The sequence below is a fragment of the Phoca vitulina genome, unplaced genomic scaffold, assembly GCF_004348235.1.
Source record: "Phoca vitulina isolate PV1807 unplaced genomic scaffold, GSC_HSeal_1.0 scaffold21, whole genome shotgun sequence".
Classification (NCBI taxonomy): domain Eukaryota; kingdom Metazoa; phylum Chordata; class Mammalia; order Carnivora; family Phocidae; genus Phoca; species Phoca vitulina.
Genome location: NW_022589724.1, coordinates 22,155,153 through 22,172,282, shown reverse-complemented (window position 1 = coordinate 22,172,282; position 17,130 = coordinate 22,155,153). Strand labels below are relative to the sequence as shown.

Genomic DNA, 17,130 nt, shown 5'->3' with positions numbered 1-17,130 from the left:
TGTCTACAAGTCAGAAACTGGACTAAAGTGCTGTGGAAGGTGTGTGTCTGCCAACTGCTAGGAGGGTTCACGGGGCCCAGCTGGTAGCCATTATTAGAAAAATAATTGTAACTGTAACCTAACGAGCTGAAAGTCCTTAATAAGCTGTTGACAAAGGGAACCCAAAAAGGGGATCGGATTTGAAAGGACGAAGAGGATTAGAAATAAGGACAAACTGAGGTGTTGTCGAATGAACTAGGCAGGGGGACCAGGAAGGTCTCACTCTGCACTCACCCCTCCCTACAAGGTCTGGGGGGAGCCGTATCTACAGGAAACATGGTTGGACTTCTGCCCTTCACCTGACTCCGAGCCCTCCCTAGGTTGGCTTCCTCCAAGGCCAGACCCAAATCTCAGGATCCCTTCACACTAAGTGGGCCAAGTGGGATAGGTTGGGGGCAGTGGGGGTCATGCAAATGACCTTCCAGCTGGGAGTGAGCAGAAGTGTGTCTCTGGCCCTCACTCAGCCCACCACTTCTACAGCATGGCTGGGAAGCTGGCAGAGGCAGAGCGGTGGGCGATGCAGAAGGAAGGGGAGAACCCAGTACAAGGCATGGAGACCTCGGGTTCCTCCTGGCACCCACCTGCTGGCTCACGCGGCTCAGTCAGGGGACCCGACTCCTGAGATCTAGCTCTCTCCCTGAGGGTGGGCGTAGGGTAAGGGAAGCAATGGGGTGAAGGAAGGAGCTCTTGCCTCCCCCCTGCTCCCCATACTTAGGGCTGCAGAGAGGGGTTCAGCCTGGGCCTCCGAATTTGAGGGGCCCGTGGCTTATCCAGGGGTGAAGGATAAGAGGTCCGGGACTCTCAGGGAAGAGCTGGGGTAGAAGACAGGAATCTGGGAGTCATCAGGGGAGAGGGGATGCCACAAGCCTCGGTGTAAAAACAAGAGCAGAAGAGGCATCCAGGAGAAGGGAGCCTCGGGGAAGCCAACTTTGGAAAATGGGAAAAAGAGCGCCAGGAACTTGGATATGAGCTGGCGGCTGCCAGATCCTGGCCACCCTCCGGGCCAGACCCCCTCTGGCAGTGGCCAAGATGGGTCTCTGCTGCTCTGGGAAACCTAATGGCCTGCATCTGCCCAGGTGGGCAGCGGGACAAGTTCACCTGCCCACTTCCTGCCCTCCCCCTCCTCCAGCCTGGGCTCTTGTTCTGACCGGGGCGGCCACTGAGGCAGCTCCCCCAGGCCAGCCGGCGCTGCCCTCCCCCTCAGGCCCAGCGTTCCAGACTTTCTCCTCATCAGTTTACCAGCCTGGTCTCATTCCCTCTGCAGATCCTCTCGCCAAGTTCTGCCTGGCTCCCTGCCCCTGTCTTCTCCTCTCCTTAGAGCGGGAGCCAGTTGGGGCCCCGTCTGCAGATGCAGCCACGTGCCAGGCCCAGGGACCCCTCCCGCCTCAGGCAGCAAGAACTAGTGTCCCCCCACCGCCCCGCCCTTACAAGCTCGTCTGTGTCTGTCCTCACACCCAGTTCTGACAACGGGGTTTATGTTCCACGTCTGAGACCGAGCCCCAAGGACTGGCAGGTCACATATGCTCACCCCTGGCCACACAAACTGGCCTCAGCATCTTCAAACCCCAGCCCCGCCTGCAGACACGGGGACGCAGACGGGAGCTGATACTCTCAGGGTCTGGGGTCTCTCTAAGCCTCCATCGTTGGCCATCTGCATGCAGCCCATTTGTCAGCTGGGGCCTCCAGTCCCGGACGATTTCAAAGATACCGGTTCAAATCCATATTCCACAGCCTGTGGAAACGCAAAAATATCCTTAATATCCTTTGGAGAGTTCTGGAATGGTTTGCTTTTTCACACTCCCCTCTACATCAGAGCTGCGGCTTCTGCTGAATTCGTTTCGCGTCTGGATTTGGGCTGCTGCCCCAGGCCTGCTGTTTGGTTTTTACAGAGCTCTGGGTGAGACAGGGAATGCAGCGGGCACCTTCCACTCTGTCCACCAGACGCCCACTGCGGAAGGTATTTGTGTGTGTGTAACGCGGGCAGGCGGACAGCGACTTAGGGAAGTTGGGGGGATGGTTTCAAGGGGTACAATTAAATCAATTTCAAACAGATCATTGGACATCCCGTTCTTAAAAGCTCTGGGGTCACCCCACCGCTGGGAACTTTCATGGGCCCTTTGACCTCACTCAGTTCCCTAGCCTGTCCTGGCTCTTTATCTTCCTTATTTGCATCTCTCTTCCCTGAAAAGCAAAATAGTGCAGTGGTTCAATGCAAGGGCCTGCCTCTGTGAGCTTGGCTCTGCATCTTATCAGCTGTGTGATCAAAGGAGATTTACCTAACCTCTCTGAACCTCAAGCTTATCTTTTATGAGGATCATACAAGTTGAAGATAATATGATTTGTGGTGAGGATTTCATAAAGCAATCCATGGGAAGCACTTAGCGTAGGGTTGGCTCAGTGATGTTAGTTATTACTATTATTACTGTTAACCTTCCAAATTCTCTTCTTACTCTCCTAGGCAGAACAATTCAACCTTCTCGGCATTATCCCAAATACTGCACATCTTTAAATATTTAAGCACAGAAAGGCTTGTTCTTTGAACAGGATTGACCCTTCTTTGAAAGGGGTCAGTTGAGGTTGTGAGTGGGCCTACCAGTGACTTCACATTGGTAAATACTAAACAAATGTATGCCCTTCCTTCCTCTTTCTCTCTCCCCGTACCCCGCTCCCCATCGGGCTGAAAGTATACGGCCGAGACCAGCAGTGGAAGATCTTGGGCCTCACGGGAATCAGCTCGACGTTACTGAATTATTGGGAAAGAGGTGCCCTTTTTCAGGGATTTGTTCTTAGGTTTTCATGGAACCTAAGAATGAAGCCAACATAAACAAAAAGACAGCTTCTTTGTGATGTCATTTGAGCTTCTATATCCTACCACATGTGGATTCAGTCTGAGTTTTCCAATCGTGTGAGCCCAGAAATCCCCCTTTTCTTGTTTAAGCTAGTTTGATTTGAGCTTCTGTCATGTAAAATCGAATGAATCTTGACTAAAGATTCTTGAATCTTGAATTTCAACTACAAATGGGGTATATTACAAAACAAGGGGGAATATCACGGAAGTATAACCAGAAATCACAGGAATGAAAAGGCTGCTTCTGACTCCATTTCTCTCTCTCTCAGGCTACACAATCTCCCATTTCTGCTTTTTGTTTGCATATCTGCTTCTTGTTTTTTAACTTTGCTAACCAGTGTTTTTGCTGGCTCATCTAGGAAAAGTTCACAGGGCTGACGTTCAGTGGCCCCGACTGGGTCATGTGACCACCCTGAACCATTCACTGTAATGGGTCAACCAGTGAGCCCATTACCTCTGGATCTGAGGATTGGGGTCAGGCCCACCTCAACCAAATAGACTGAGAGGATGACGAATGGTTTAAAAAAAAAAAATCAAAGTACTCTTTTCAGACCAATGGGGAATGAATGCCAAATATGCACACACAGGTCCATGCACACACACAATGCATCTCTGACATGGAGTTAAGTGATTTCTGTTTTACAAACCAGCTGAACCCCGAATAAGCTCAGGGCCAGCCCATTGTCCCAGAGGAGCATCTCTAATGGAAACTTCCGAACTTCCACTAGTGACAGCAGCTTCTGGAGATCTGGTTTCGCTTGGGCTTTCCTTAATCTCTTTTCAGGTCACACCACATGCCAGAGGGGAGCTGGTTCTGGCTCTGCCCCCACCCCCATGAGTCCCTTGTATGGCATCATTTGAGTTATAAATGCCCCATTCCATGGAATCATGATGGGGAGGTGGGGAGCTCCAAGGAGAGAAGCCAGGGAGTAAGGAAGGGATCACTGAAGAGGGAGCTTCTGAGCAAGGCCTTCAAGGATGGGCAGTAAGACCTCAGGGCTTTCATCAAGAAGACAAATGATCACAAGTGTAAGTGAAGGTGTAGAGAACTTGGAGCCCTCATACACTACTGATGGGAATGCAAAATGGCAGGGCTGCTTTGGAAAACAATCTGGCAGGTCTTCAAAAAGTTGAACACAGAGCTACTGTACGACCTAGCAATTCCACTCTTGGCTACATACCCAGGAGAAATGAAGACACATGTCCACACAAGAACTTGTATCTTCATAGCAGCATTAGTCATAATTGCCCCAAAGTAGGAACAACCCAACTGATGAATGGATAAATAAAATGTAGTACATCCATACAACAGAATATGATTCCACCATGAGAGAAAATAAAGTCCTAGTACCTGCTATCACAGGGCTGAACCTCAAAAATCTTTCTTTCTTTCTTTCTTTCTTTCTTTCTTTCTTCCTTTCTTCCTTTCTTTTTTTTTTTTTCAGATCATCAAACCTTTTATATTTTAAAGCCAGAGGGACTCTTAGTGGTTGGCAAACTATGGCCCACAGGCCAAATTGGCCCGCTTCCTATTTTAATAAATTTAGTTTTTAAAAAAATTGATTTATTTTTTAAAGTCCAGTATAATTAATGTATAGTGTTACATTCATTTCAGGTGTACAATACAGTGATTCAACCATTCTATACGTTACTCAGTGCTCATCACAGTAAGTGTGCTCTTAATCCATGTCACCTAGTTCACCCATCTCCCCATCTACCTCCCCTCTGGTGACCATCAGTTTGTTCTCTATAGTTAAGAATCTGTGGTTTCTTGTTGTTTGTCATTTTTTCCCTTTGTTTTGTTTCTTAAATTCTACATGTGAGTGAAATTATATGGTATTTGTCTTTCTCTGACTTATTTCACTTATGTATATCCATTATACCTTCTAGATCCATCCATGTTGCTGCAAATGGCAAGATTTCATTTTTTATGGCTGAGTAGTATTCCAGTGTGTGTGTGTGTGTGTGTGTGTGTGTGTGTGTGTGTGTACACATATATACATATATATACACACCACATCTTTATCCATTCATCTATCAATGGACATTTGGGTTGTTTCCATAGTTTGGCTCTTGTAAATAAATAATGCTGCGATAAACATAGGGGTGCATATATGTTTTCAAATTAGTGTTTTCATATTCTTTGGGTAAATTTCCCTCTAGTGGAGTTACTGGATCATATGGTAATTCTATTTTTAGTTTTTTGAGGGACCTCTGTATGAGGGACCTTCCATGATGGCTGCACCAGTCTGCATTCCCACCAACAGCGCACGAGCATTCTTTTTTCTCCACATCCTTGCCAACACTTGTTGTTTCTTGTGTTTTTTATTTTAGTCATTCTGACAGGTGTGAGATGATAACTTATTGTGGTTTTGATTTGCATTTACCTGGTGATTAGTGATGTTGAACATCTCTTCATGTGTCTGTTGGCCAGAACCTTGAAAATCTTAAGTGAAAGAAGCCAATCATAAAACATCACATATTGTGTGATTCCACTTGAATGAAATGTCCGGCAGAGGCAAATATATAGAGACCGAATGTAGAGGAGGGTTGCCTACAGTTGGGGGGAGGTATTAAGGGGAAAAAGGAGTGACACTAATGGGGATTGGGGGGGGATGTTGAAAATTGATTGTTGAGAATACACAAAAAAACAATGAATTGTACATTTTAAATGAGTGAATTGTATGGTATGTGAACTATATCTCAGTAAATCTATTACCAAAAGAGGGAGGTAGGAGAAGAGGGGCCTAAGCCTTATATCAGCCTGGGAACTCAGAGATACTAGGGCCAATTGTCTGATAAGCTACCCCCTCCCCACCCTTCATTCCTCGGATTCCACAGTAAGTGAAGGGTATTTTGGGCCTGAGAGTCCAGCCCTGTGACATAAAGGAAAAATGCTCAAATTAAAAAGAGGAGAGAGGAGGGGCGCCTGGGTGGCTCAGTCGGTTAAGGGTCTGCCTTCAGCTCAGGACACCATCCCAGGGTTGTGAGATCGAGCCCTGCGTGGGGCTCCCTGCTCAGGGGGGAGCCTGCTTCTCCCTCTCCCCTGCCCCTCCCCCAGCTGGTACTCTCTCTCTCAAATAAATCAAATCTTTTTTTTTTTTTAAGATTTTATTTGTTTATTTGACAGAGAAAGACAGCGAGAGAGGGAACACAAGCAGGGGGAGTGGGAGAGGGAGAAGCAGGCTTCCCGCGGAGCAGGGAGCCCGATGTGGGCCTCCATCCCAGTCGAAGGCAGACGCTTAACGACTGAGCCACCCAGGTGCCCCTCAAATAAATCAAATCTTTAAAAAAGATAAAATATAAATAAAATGAATAAATAAATAGAAAGGGGAGAAAGAGGAAAGGCTGTCTCTGAGGACGTGAGGTGGGCAGGAAGCTCCACAGGGAAGCAGAAAAGTGTCCGGTGAATGGACGCCAGCATGGGTCACTGGTTCAGATGCTGGGGGGCGATCTGACGGCACAGCGCAGACTCTGACGCGCGCCGGTTTCCTTGGTGAGCAGGACCTGTGGTTGGTACCGTCAGCAGTGTCTGCTTGGCTCCCAAGAAGCCCCTCCACTGTTGCCTTCTCTCCAGCCACAGAGGTGTGTTTGTACCACATGGCCCTTGGCTCTAGCAGATGGTCCCGGTATGGACCTCTGACCCAAGCTAAATCAGTCCAGGTCCCTTCTCTGGAATTTGGGGTCTTGACAGAGGCGGAGGCCTTCTCTCCAAGGGCTAGAATATGTGAACTAGGGGGCTTTAAGACAGCCACACCTCCTCCCCCCAAGTCCCTGTGGGCAGGGCTGGAAAGACTAGGAAGCTGATTCCCCAGCTGGTTGGAATGTTCCAAGTCCTCCATGGAAGTAGCTCTAAAGTGAAAACACCTGGGAAAACTTTGGGAGCCTGAAGGAGATCTGTAAGCCCTGAGTGGCCAGAGCCGAAGCAGGGAAGCAGGGAAGGGGGATTCTAGAAGAAGCAGCACTAATGGGAGAGGGGCTGGGTTTTCCAGCAACTTCCCCAGAGAGGGTTTGGGAATCAAAGACCATGGCCATTGGTAACCATGGCCCTTGGCCAACAAGTTCCAGGGAAGCAAAACTTCCGCAAATAGTGACCTAATGGCCTTGTTAATGTCATCAATAATTCATATTTTGGGCCAGTACAGCCCATTATACTTTTCAAAAGCATATCCACCTCCACAATCTCGTTTGCTCCTTCTCCATGTATACTGGAGAGAGATGTTTTATGCTCGGAGAGTTGCCATGCCCACCACCCCTTCTAGAAGAAAGCCACCTGTGTGACCCACCCCTTGCACACTGGATGAAAGTTTGCACCTGACAGAAAGGTAGCTGCCCCCCCACCCCCACCCCACAGCGGGCCAGCAGCAGACGAATCCCCAGCACAGAGAACAGTGACCAATGGAGCCAGCACCATCTCTCTCTCTCTCTCTCTCTCTCTCTCTCTCTCTCTCTCTCAGGGCTTGAGAGTGGGCCTCTGGAGAGAGGCAGGGCTCTGTTTGTGCAAAGGCAGAAGCCAAGAGACACAGAGAAGGCAGTGAGCAGGAGCCAAGATTCAGGAAGACGCAGCGGTGGCGAAGCAGAAGATGAGATGAAGGTATGGAGAGACGTTCGTGGGCAGGGGAAGGCACGGGATGGCTGAGGCGGAGGAGCCAACGGAGGGGCCCTAGGATGGAGAACAGCTTTGGCAGATGGCACCCCAAAGCCTAGTCACTGGAACAACACAGGACCCTGAAGCGCATTCCCACCTCCACAAAAATGTAGTCAGGTTGCTTAGATTCCTGTCTTCCTTATCGTCACAGGTATCCTCAATGGGAGCCCTGAACAGGAACCAGTTAGCTCTATTCCTTAATGCAGCCACACATCCCCTTTAATCCCCGGCCCCCCAGGAGGAGGTGATTTCTGGCCAGTGTCAGCCCATCTCAGCAGGGGCCTTCCTCTTGTCTGCTTTTGAACCCTCTCTTCCCCAGAGGGGTCCCTGTCAGGCGCAGAGTACAGGAAGGACCCTGCTGTGACTTGGTGACATCAGTCAGGATGTCACCTGCCTTCAGCCTGGCCAGTTCAGGGATATATCTCATCAGAGGTGACCACATCCTTGATTAGTAGCTGGCCAAATTAAATCAAGGCATGATAAAGGAACCCTTCCTCCTTTCCTCCCTCCCTCCCATTCTCCCTCATTCTCTCCCTCCCTCTGTTTCCTCAAGCAAACTTGACTCTCAGATGCATCACTTGCTGTCTCAAGCACCCAGCAGAGTCTGACTGGTGTCTGCCCCAATTCTAAATTCAGTCTGGCCCAGTTTGGGTCAGGTGACCACCTCTGGTCCAATCAACTGTGGCCGAGGGAACGGGGTTATGTAGTGTTAATCTGGCTGCTGCAGCTTCCCCGGGGGGGAAAGAGAGCACGATGCAGACTAAGACCTAAAATGTGTGCACTAAACAAAACTAAAACCAGGGGACAGGAATGAACATTTTTTAAAACTGACATATTGAGGGCTTCAGAAATAGTACATATATTTTTTAAATTGACTTCAATTCTCACAACTCTGTGAGATAAGCATGTTAAGGCACTTGCACAAGACATAGGGGTCTAAGAAGGGGTGCAGCCGGATGAGAATCCAGGACTAACTCCAGGGATTATGTTCTTTCCTCTAGCACCCTACCTGGCATCGACTTGAAATGGTGTTTCTGCCCTTGCTTTGCTAAAGGCTCAAACTCCACCGACTCAGCCTCGTGGAAGGGCCTTTGAAGTTTTCTAGGTCACATTCATCAACATATAGACGAAGAAGTAGAGCACAGAAAGGGTTAGTGACTAGCCCACAGTCACACAGGAACTCAAAGAAAGGGGACAAGCACCCAGGTCTCCTAAGTCCCAGGCTGGGGCTCTCCCCTGAAAGCCATGCTCCCCTGTAGGTGTCCTGAGAACCTGTTCCCTGGCTGCTTTTCTCCCTGGGGTACCCCATGCTGCTTCCTGTTCTATCTCTTTGACTCTGCTTCCTTCTCTGGTTCCTCTGTTCTTCTCTTAAATGTAACATTGGTCCCTCTCCTCTGAAGTCCCCTAGCAGCAGAGTAATTTGGCTCCATAACTGACCTCTTTGCTCTGCCCTTGGGACTTTTTCTCCAAATAGACTGCAAACTCCCCGAGGGGCATGTCTTCTCTGACATTCTCCAAATTCCTAGTATGACCCAACATCCAGGAAGTGCTCCATAAGGACTGAGATAAGTGTTGGATAAGATCATTGGATTATGTGTCCCTGTGTGGCCACTGCATCCATCTACCCACTGTCCATCCATCTGTCCATCCATCTATCCATTCACCTATCTACTACAGTCATCTGTGAAGCCTCAGATCCAGGCAGACTGGCCTTAGCAGGAGAGCTCTGGGGGTGCCATGCTTATTTACCCCACCATGTCTTTATCCATGCTGTTCCCTCTGTGTGGAATGCCCTTCCCATCTTCGGTCACCTGACACTCCTCTTCCAGCTAGGGCCATAGCATCATCTCTGCTGAAGAGCCTTTCTCAAAGCCCCCTTGACTAAGAGGCCTTTCCTGTGTCCCCAAATGCCTTTTACACTTATCACATTTTTGAAAGTAACAGTTTAAGTAAGATATAATTCATACAGCACAAAATTCACTCTTTTGAAGCATACAATTCAGTGGTATATTCAGAGCTGTGCAACCATCGCCGCTATCCAATTTCAGAATATTTTCCAACCCCCCCACAAAGAAACCCTGTGCCCATTAGCAGTCCCTCACCATTTTCCCTCAGCTCCTCCAGCCCCTGCAACCATGAATCTACTTCCTGTCTCTACAGATTCGCTTATTCTGGAGGTTTCATTGAAATGGAATCATAAATACGTGGCCTTTTGTGACTGGCTTCTTTCACTTGGCATGTTTTAAGATTCACCCATGTTGTTGCATGTATTGGGACTCTTACCACATTTGTAAAGGGTTGTGGAGCCTATGAACCTGGAGCCCCATCCGGTAGCTTTGGCCCTTTTTGGTCCCAGGGTGAGCAAAATGAAAAAGAGACCCATAATCTGAGAGTCCTAGCACTTCACTGGTTCAGATCCAAAGTTGTCATCCTAGAAAGATTGTTAAAAACAAAAGACAAAGAACAGAACCTCTCCGCTCCAACTGTTCATCATCTCTCCTCCCCAAAACTTAGCTCCCCCTCCAAATTGTAACAATATCTAATGACAGGTGGTATCTCTCAGCTTTCTACTGTATCTTTGCCCCGAACTCAGAGTTGTTTATCCTGACATGGGTCTATACTTTCTACTCACGGATATGAAAGAATCCAGATTTCATAGACATCTCTGTCTGGTATGGGGGCTGTCCCCAGAGTCCCTCCCTCATGTCCATCACCAACAGATGAGGCAATCACCAAAATCTCTTATATGTTGGATATCAACCAGTGGGGGAGGGGAGGCAAAACGCTAAGACACAGGGATTGTAGGTTGTCTTTGGCAAGACTGTTTAATGAATAAGGTGGTGTAAGAGTCCTGGAGAAAAACAGGTGAAATTATTAGCTAGAGTAGCTTTGATGGCAGGCCATGGGAACTTGGCACATTCTCCTTCTACCAAGAGGCCCCTCAGCTGAAAGGATTTATATCTATGCCTGTCACCCTACCCATACTCTGAGCTCCCTGTGGTAGGCAGAATAATGGCCTCCAAAGATGTTAATGTCCTAATTCTGGAACCAATGAATATATTAGGTTACATGGCAGAGGAGAATTAAGGTAGTAGATGGAATTAAGTTTGCTAATCAACTGATTTTAAGAGAGAGAGACTATCCCAGATTATCTGGGTGCACCCAATGGAACCACAAGGATCGTTATAACTGAACAAAAGAGGCGCAAGGGAAGGTCAAAGTGAAACATGGGAGAAAGACTCAAGCAGTCATTGCTGGCTTTAAAGATGGAGGAAGGAGCCACGGGCAGAGGAATACTCTGGAGGCTGGAGAAGATGAGAAAATGGGTTTCCCCCCAGAGCCTCCAAGAAAAAATGCGGCCCTGCTGACATCTTTATTTTAGCCTACTAAGGCCCAGGGAAGACTCTGACCTCCAGAACTATAAGATACTAAATCTGTGTTGTTTTAAGCCACTAAATTCATGTTAACTTGTTACAGTGGCAATGGGAGACTAATGCAGATTATGGTGTCTGGAAGTGGGGTGCAGGATTGTACCTACTCCATCTCAGAAGCAGAAGGAGACCCTGCATACCAATTAAGCATTTGGATTCTGCCTCAGATAATCCAGGATTTATATTCCAATGTTTGCATGCTGTGTGCCTTGAGCAAGTGACTTGTCCTTTCTATAGAATTTCCACATCAGTAAAGTGGGAATAACTATACCCCCCCTCATGAGATTGTTATAAAGGTTAACAAAGAGCATATGTGTTAGTGCTTAGCACAGTGCCAGGCCCATGGTAAGCACTGAATAAATAAATGTTGCCCAATATTATCATCATCACCATGCATCATTAACTGTTTTTTGAAATGACCCAAATCAGAGCTAATTCCTCCTTCCTTTATGGTGTCTAAAAGGACAATACCCAAAGGGTACTTGGGCTTGATGTGGGCTGGACTCTGTAGCCAAGAACATTCCTAACAGCTGAGGCTCCAGAGAGCAGCCATGTTTTTCATGCAGGTGGCCTTACATGATTCTAGATGTTTGTCTAGTTTGGAGTGGGACAATCACAATGGCACAAAGACACAAAGGTGTCTCGATGCATAAGAAGGTGAGGGATGGAACCAGGAGAAGGACATGGGATGCTAGGTGGAAGCAAAGTATGAGGTCTAGGGACTACGATGAGCCAGGATGGTGAAAGATGGGCCACAGGGAAGCTGGGCCAGAATTTACACCAGACCCGACAGTTAATATTAAGTGCTCCCCCAACTAGGATGGCTAAAACAAAGAAGGCAGAAAATGCCAAGTGTTGAGAATGTGAAGAAATTAGAACCCTCCCACATTGCTGGTGGGAATGTAAAATGCTACAGCCATTTTTGAAGTTTGGCATTTCCTGGGATGGTTAAATACACAGTTGCCATATGACTCAGCAATTCCGTTACTAGCATATACCCATGTCCACATGTGTGTGCACTCAAAAGCTTGTACATGAATATTCACGGAAGCATTTTTCATAATAGCCCCAAAGCAGAAACAACCCAAACGTCCATCAAATGAGGAATAGACACACAAAATGTGACATATGGAATGGAATGGAATATCATTTGGCAATAAAAAGGAATGAATTGCTGATAACACGCTAGAACACAGACAAACCTTGAAAACATGACGTTAAAGAATCCAGACATGAAAGACCACATGTTGTATGATTCTCTTTTATTTATTTTATTTTTATTTTTTTTAAAGATTTTGATTTATTTTACAGAGAGAGAGAGAGCGCACAAGCGGGGGGAGTGGCATGCAGAGGGAGAGATAGAAGCAGGCTCCGTGCTAAGCAGAGAGCCTGATGTGGGGCTTGATCCCAGGACCCTGGGATCGTGACCTGAGCTGAAGGCAGACGCTTAACCGACTGAGCCACCCAGGCGCCCCATATGATTCTCTTTATATGAAATGTCCAGAAGAGGCAAATCCTTAGAGACGGATAGCCGATCCATGGTTACCAGGGATTGCGGGGGGGGGGGGGGGGCAAGGGAGGGACTGCTGATGGGTACAGGGTTTTTGGGGGGTGATGAAAATGTTTTGAAAATAGGTAATATTGATGGTTGCACAACTCTTGAAGAGATCACCAAATTGTACACTTTAAGAGGGTGAATTTTACGGTATGAGAATTACCATCTCAACAAAGCTGTAATTAAGAAAATTAAGTACTGCCAGTCTTTGAATGCCTGCAATGTACCAGCAAGCGAGCTGAGGCATGCCTGAGCTTGTTCCCTAGGCTGTGGGGACAGGGCTGATCTGCTGGTGGTGAGCCTGAGCCCGAGTGTGAGCTGGTAGGAATCTTTGGAGGAAGGCGAGGAGGAAAGAGGACAGGTAGCCCAGCTCGGCTGACAGGTGCTCCAAGATGGCTACCAGGATCTCTCACCCAAGGGGGTGATGCCGAAATCAGGGGAGTGAGCAGGAGGTGACCTGGAGACAAGTGAGATCACCTAAGTCAGAGAAGGGGTCTGAAAGTGTCTCCATCTGTGGCTGCCTGCTGTCAGGTGCTCAAGGACAGGGAGCCCGGACATCTCTCACTATACAACCTTCTATACCCCACAGGAAACCTTTCAGACTTTAAGCAGGAGAATGACATGCCCCGTTTGTGGGAAATGGTATGGGAAGAGGCGAAAGGAGAACCAGACAGACGACGTAGGAGGCTGGAGGCATCATCAGGAAGCGAGGTGAGTGGGAGAGCTTGCACTTCAGTAGGGAGACGGGCAATGTGTCAGAGTTCTCCAGAGAAACAGAACCAACAGGATCTATCTATACCGATATTTATATCTATATCTGTATCTGTGTATCTACATCAAGAGATTTATTCTGAGGAATTAGCGCATGCAGTTATGGAGGCTAAGAAGTCCCAGGATCTGCATTTGGCAAGCTGGAAACCCAGGAAAGCCAGTGATATAATCCTAGCTTGAGTCCAAAGACCTGAAGAGCGGAGAGCCCATCTTGCCAGTTCCAGTTTGAGGGCAGGAAGAATTTAATGTCCCAGCTCAGGAGCTGGGAAGGTAAAGTTCCCTCTTCCTCAGTCCTTTTGTTGGACTCAGCTCTTTAATGATTGGATGAGGGCCACCCGCATTAGGGAGAGCAATCTGCTTTACTCCGTCTATCGATTCAAATGTTAATATCATCCAAAAACACTCTCACAGACACACCCAGAAGAATATTTTACCAAATGTCTAGCCCCGCATAGCCCGGCCAGGCTGACACATGAAATTGACTATCACAGGCAGTAAGCAAGTGATTAATATACTTCTATATGTTCAGGTAGCAGTAAGAAAGTAAGAAGAAAAAAAAAAGGAAGCAGGATGAGGGACTAGAGAACAGTAGGGACAGAATGACAGGCAGAGTGTCAAAAATAAATATTTGTTGCCTGAATGGCTGAATCTTGCACTTCTATAAATGCAACTTTTTTTCTTTCCATCCCAAATGACTTTACCTTCCGTTAGGTTTCAATTGTAGTGAATGCTATTGTTGCCTGGGACAAGGCATTTTCTATTTTTGAAAAGAGAAGCAGCAGTTTGAAAGATACCATGTTCACACATTCTTCAGGAATGTCATATTTGATATGACCACTGGACACGCTTGACTTCTTCTTTATTTATGATTGCTGGCGCTTTTCCTTTGAGGCCGCTCAGAATAGCTTCTGATCCTGCTCACTCACACACATGGTGAAATCAAATCTTCCTGCACTAACCCCATCGTCAGTGTCTTTGCTTAGGAAGGCTTCCCCCGCCCTCAGGGGGTAACCGGATGGTTAGACCAGGTTTCAAATGTCGCTCTCTACACATAAACATCCTTGACTTTTGTACTATGCTTCTGGTAAAGTGCATTTGTTTCCAGAAATCTCATTGCAATCAATAGAAATTGTGTGCACACTTCTGAAGGCCAAGTTTGGGCCATTTGCTGTTCGCCAATCTCTTTATACCCTCTTAAATGTTTTTTTGGTCTATCCCTCGGTGATATTCAAATCAATGTCCTCCCTTATTTATTCTTTGGAAGTCTCATTTATCTCCCTCGGCACCATGCCATGTCTGTTTGATTGCTTTTGCTGAACTTCTGCACGCTGGTCAAAGCAGTGGGCTCAAACAAATATGCCTTGTACAATACGATGCATTTATGTAGGAACGTCTTTGCACGAATGTGAGTGTGTATAGCCTAGTATAGTTGAAAGAGCTCTGATTTGGACTCAAACACATCTAGGTTAGAGGGGCAGCTCTTCCATGTTCTAGCTAGTAACTTTGGGCAAGTCACCTCGTGGGGCCTGCTTCCATACCTGTGAAACAGAAATATAGGTATACAACCAAGAGAAATGAAAATTGATGTCCACACAAAAACTTGTACATGAATGGTAACAGCAGCATTTTTTCCATAATAGGAAATGAAACCCAAAAATCCCTCAAGAGATGAATGGACAAATAAAATGTGGTATAGTCCCTACAACAGAATCCATACAATGGAGTATTCTTTGGTCATCAAAAGGGAATGAAGAACTACCTACTACAACATGGGTGAGCCTCGAAAGCACACTAAGTGAAAGAAGCCAGTCACAAAAGGCCATATGTTTCCTAACACAGTATTGCAGTCTGGGTGGCTTTGATAACAGAAATGTACTGTCTCATGGTTCTGGAGGCTGGAAGTCCAAGATCAAGGTGTCAGCAGGGTTGATTTCTTCTGGGGGCCATGAGGGAGAACCTGTTGGCTGCCCCTCGCCTAGTGTCTGGTGGCTTGCTGGCAATCTTTGGCATTCCTTGGTTTGTAGAAGCATCACCCTGATCCCTACCCTCATCTTCACATGGCGTGCCCCCTGTGTCCAAATTTCCCCTTTTTATAAGGTCATCAGTCGTGTTGGATTAAGGCCTACACTAACGACCTCAGCCGAACTAATCGCACCTGCAAGGACCCTATTTCCAAATAAGGTCACATTCTGAGGAGCTGGGGGTTCAGACTTCAACATATAAATTTGACGGGACACAGTTCAGCATCACACATTATAGTATTCCGTTTATATGAGATATCTAGAATACATAAATGCATAGAGACAGAAAGTAGATTAGTGGTTGTCAGGGACTGGGCAAAAGAGGGAATTTGGATTGACTCATAATGGGCGCAGGGTTTATTTTCAAAAATGTTCTGGAATTAGATAGTGGTAATGTTTGCACAACTCTGAATACTGAAAACCAGTGGATCATACACTTTAAATGGGTGAGCTGTATGGTATGTGAATCATATCTCAAAAAAGCTACCTTTAAAAATAAAAAGTGTAATGCTGGCTACTCTTCTGCCATATTAGGTTATGCAGATCATGTGATATGATAGAAAGTGAGTGGGTTTGGAAAATTCTGTAAAGACAACAATTGCAACTTTTGGTATTTAATTTTTAAACACCTTTGGTTTTTGTTATGTGCATCGCATCCTAACTACACTGTGGGTTCCCTATTGATCCCAAACCTTCCTAATGTAATAAAGAGAATTCTAGCATTTCTTAAAAGCTAACTTTGTTGCTCAAAGCTCACTCGTATTACTTAGGAAAACGTCTTCTCTAAACCTGCCCTGTGATTCTCATGAAATGTTCATCCTTTCTAGACGGATGTCTCTTTTACCATTGACTTTACCTCAGTGCAATCTCCAGAAAGCACCGTCAAGCCTTTGCATTTTAAGAGCTGAGGTTTTCCCCCACATCTGTGCTTTTGCCCTTGTTAGATCACAGCAAGTTCTTTCTCCAGAGGCCAAATAAAATTTCACAAAACAGTCAGGATTTCGGTAGCTAACAAAATCATTTCTTGTCCTCTGAGATGCCTTTGTGCGTCTCTGCCCATCCCTCACCCCCAGGGGAACGTGCACAGAGCCTTAGGGACCCCTGAGTTTGTGGCCCGTCTGTGCAGCTGCCTCTGGCCGCAGGACCAATGGGTGTAATCATCTCAGACGTGACCTTGGCTGGGCGTCTCGTGCCTGCTTTAGGGGGATCTATGTGCGTGGCGGGTCTCCCGTTCCGTGGTGTGAGAGATCTCTGGGTATGACTGCATATGGATTCGTTATAGGTAAACAGTGCAGTGTCAGATCCAGCTTGGCAAAACCCAGTCTACAACCCCTTCAATGCCCTCTTCTATCTACCTGCTAGACTTTGTGCCTTGGGGCCTAATCATATTGGGTCCCCCTCCTCGCTCTCTAATTGCTTGCTCTGTGTCTTTGGCTGAGTTGCTTGACCTCTCTGGGCCTCAGTTTCTTCAATGGTGAAAGGGGAGCAGTGATCCTTTTCTCCTAAGGCTGTGATGAGAAAGGACCGAGATTTCTCTGGTATGGACTGAGAGCCCGCCTTACTGTGGGTACTCTGTCTCCCTTCCCCTCCCCCCAGCCACCAAGGGAAGTCTGATCTCCCAGGTCCATCTCGACAGAACTAAGAGACAGGAAAGAGCGCGGCCTTCAGGGTAAGACACACCTCATTTGAAGTAGCAGCTCTAGCTGTGACCTTGGGCAGACTCCTCTAACCCAGCCTGTCCATGTCAGAGGGCTTGGTGTGAGGTGAGGAGCACATGGGAAGGAAAGATGACGGAAGCCTGGAGGCTCTTGTCGCCG

The 17,130-nt window shown here is 47.1% G+C and overlaps 1 long non-coding RNA gene across 1 annotated transcript in view; it reads left to right on the top strand.

The window, feature by feature from the left end:
- LOC116641285 overlaps nt 1-15,624 on the top strand; it is a 33,124-nt gene extending 17,500 nt beyond the window's left edge. The window contains exons 2-4 of the long non-coding RNA XR_004301158.1: nt 7,345-7,481; nt 13,111-13,232; nt 14,933-15,624. This is a non-coding gene — a long non-coding RNA (uncharacterized LOC116641285). The remainder of the gene's footprint in view (nt 1-7,344; nt 7,482-13,110; nt 13,233-14,932) is intronic.
- Nucleotides 15,625-17,130: the final 1,506 nt, after the last annotated feature.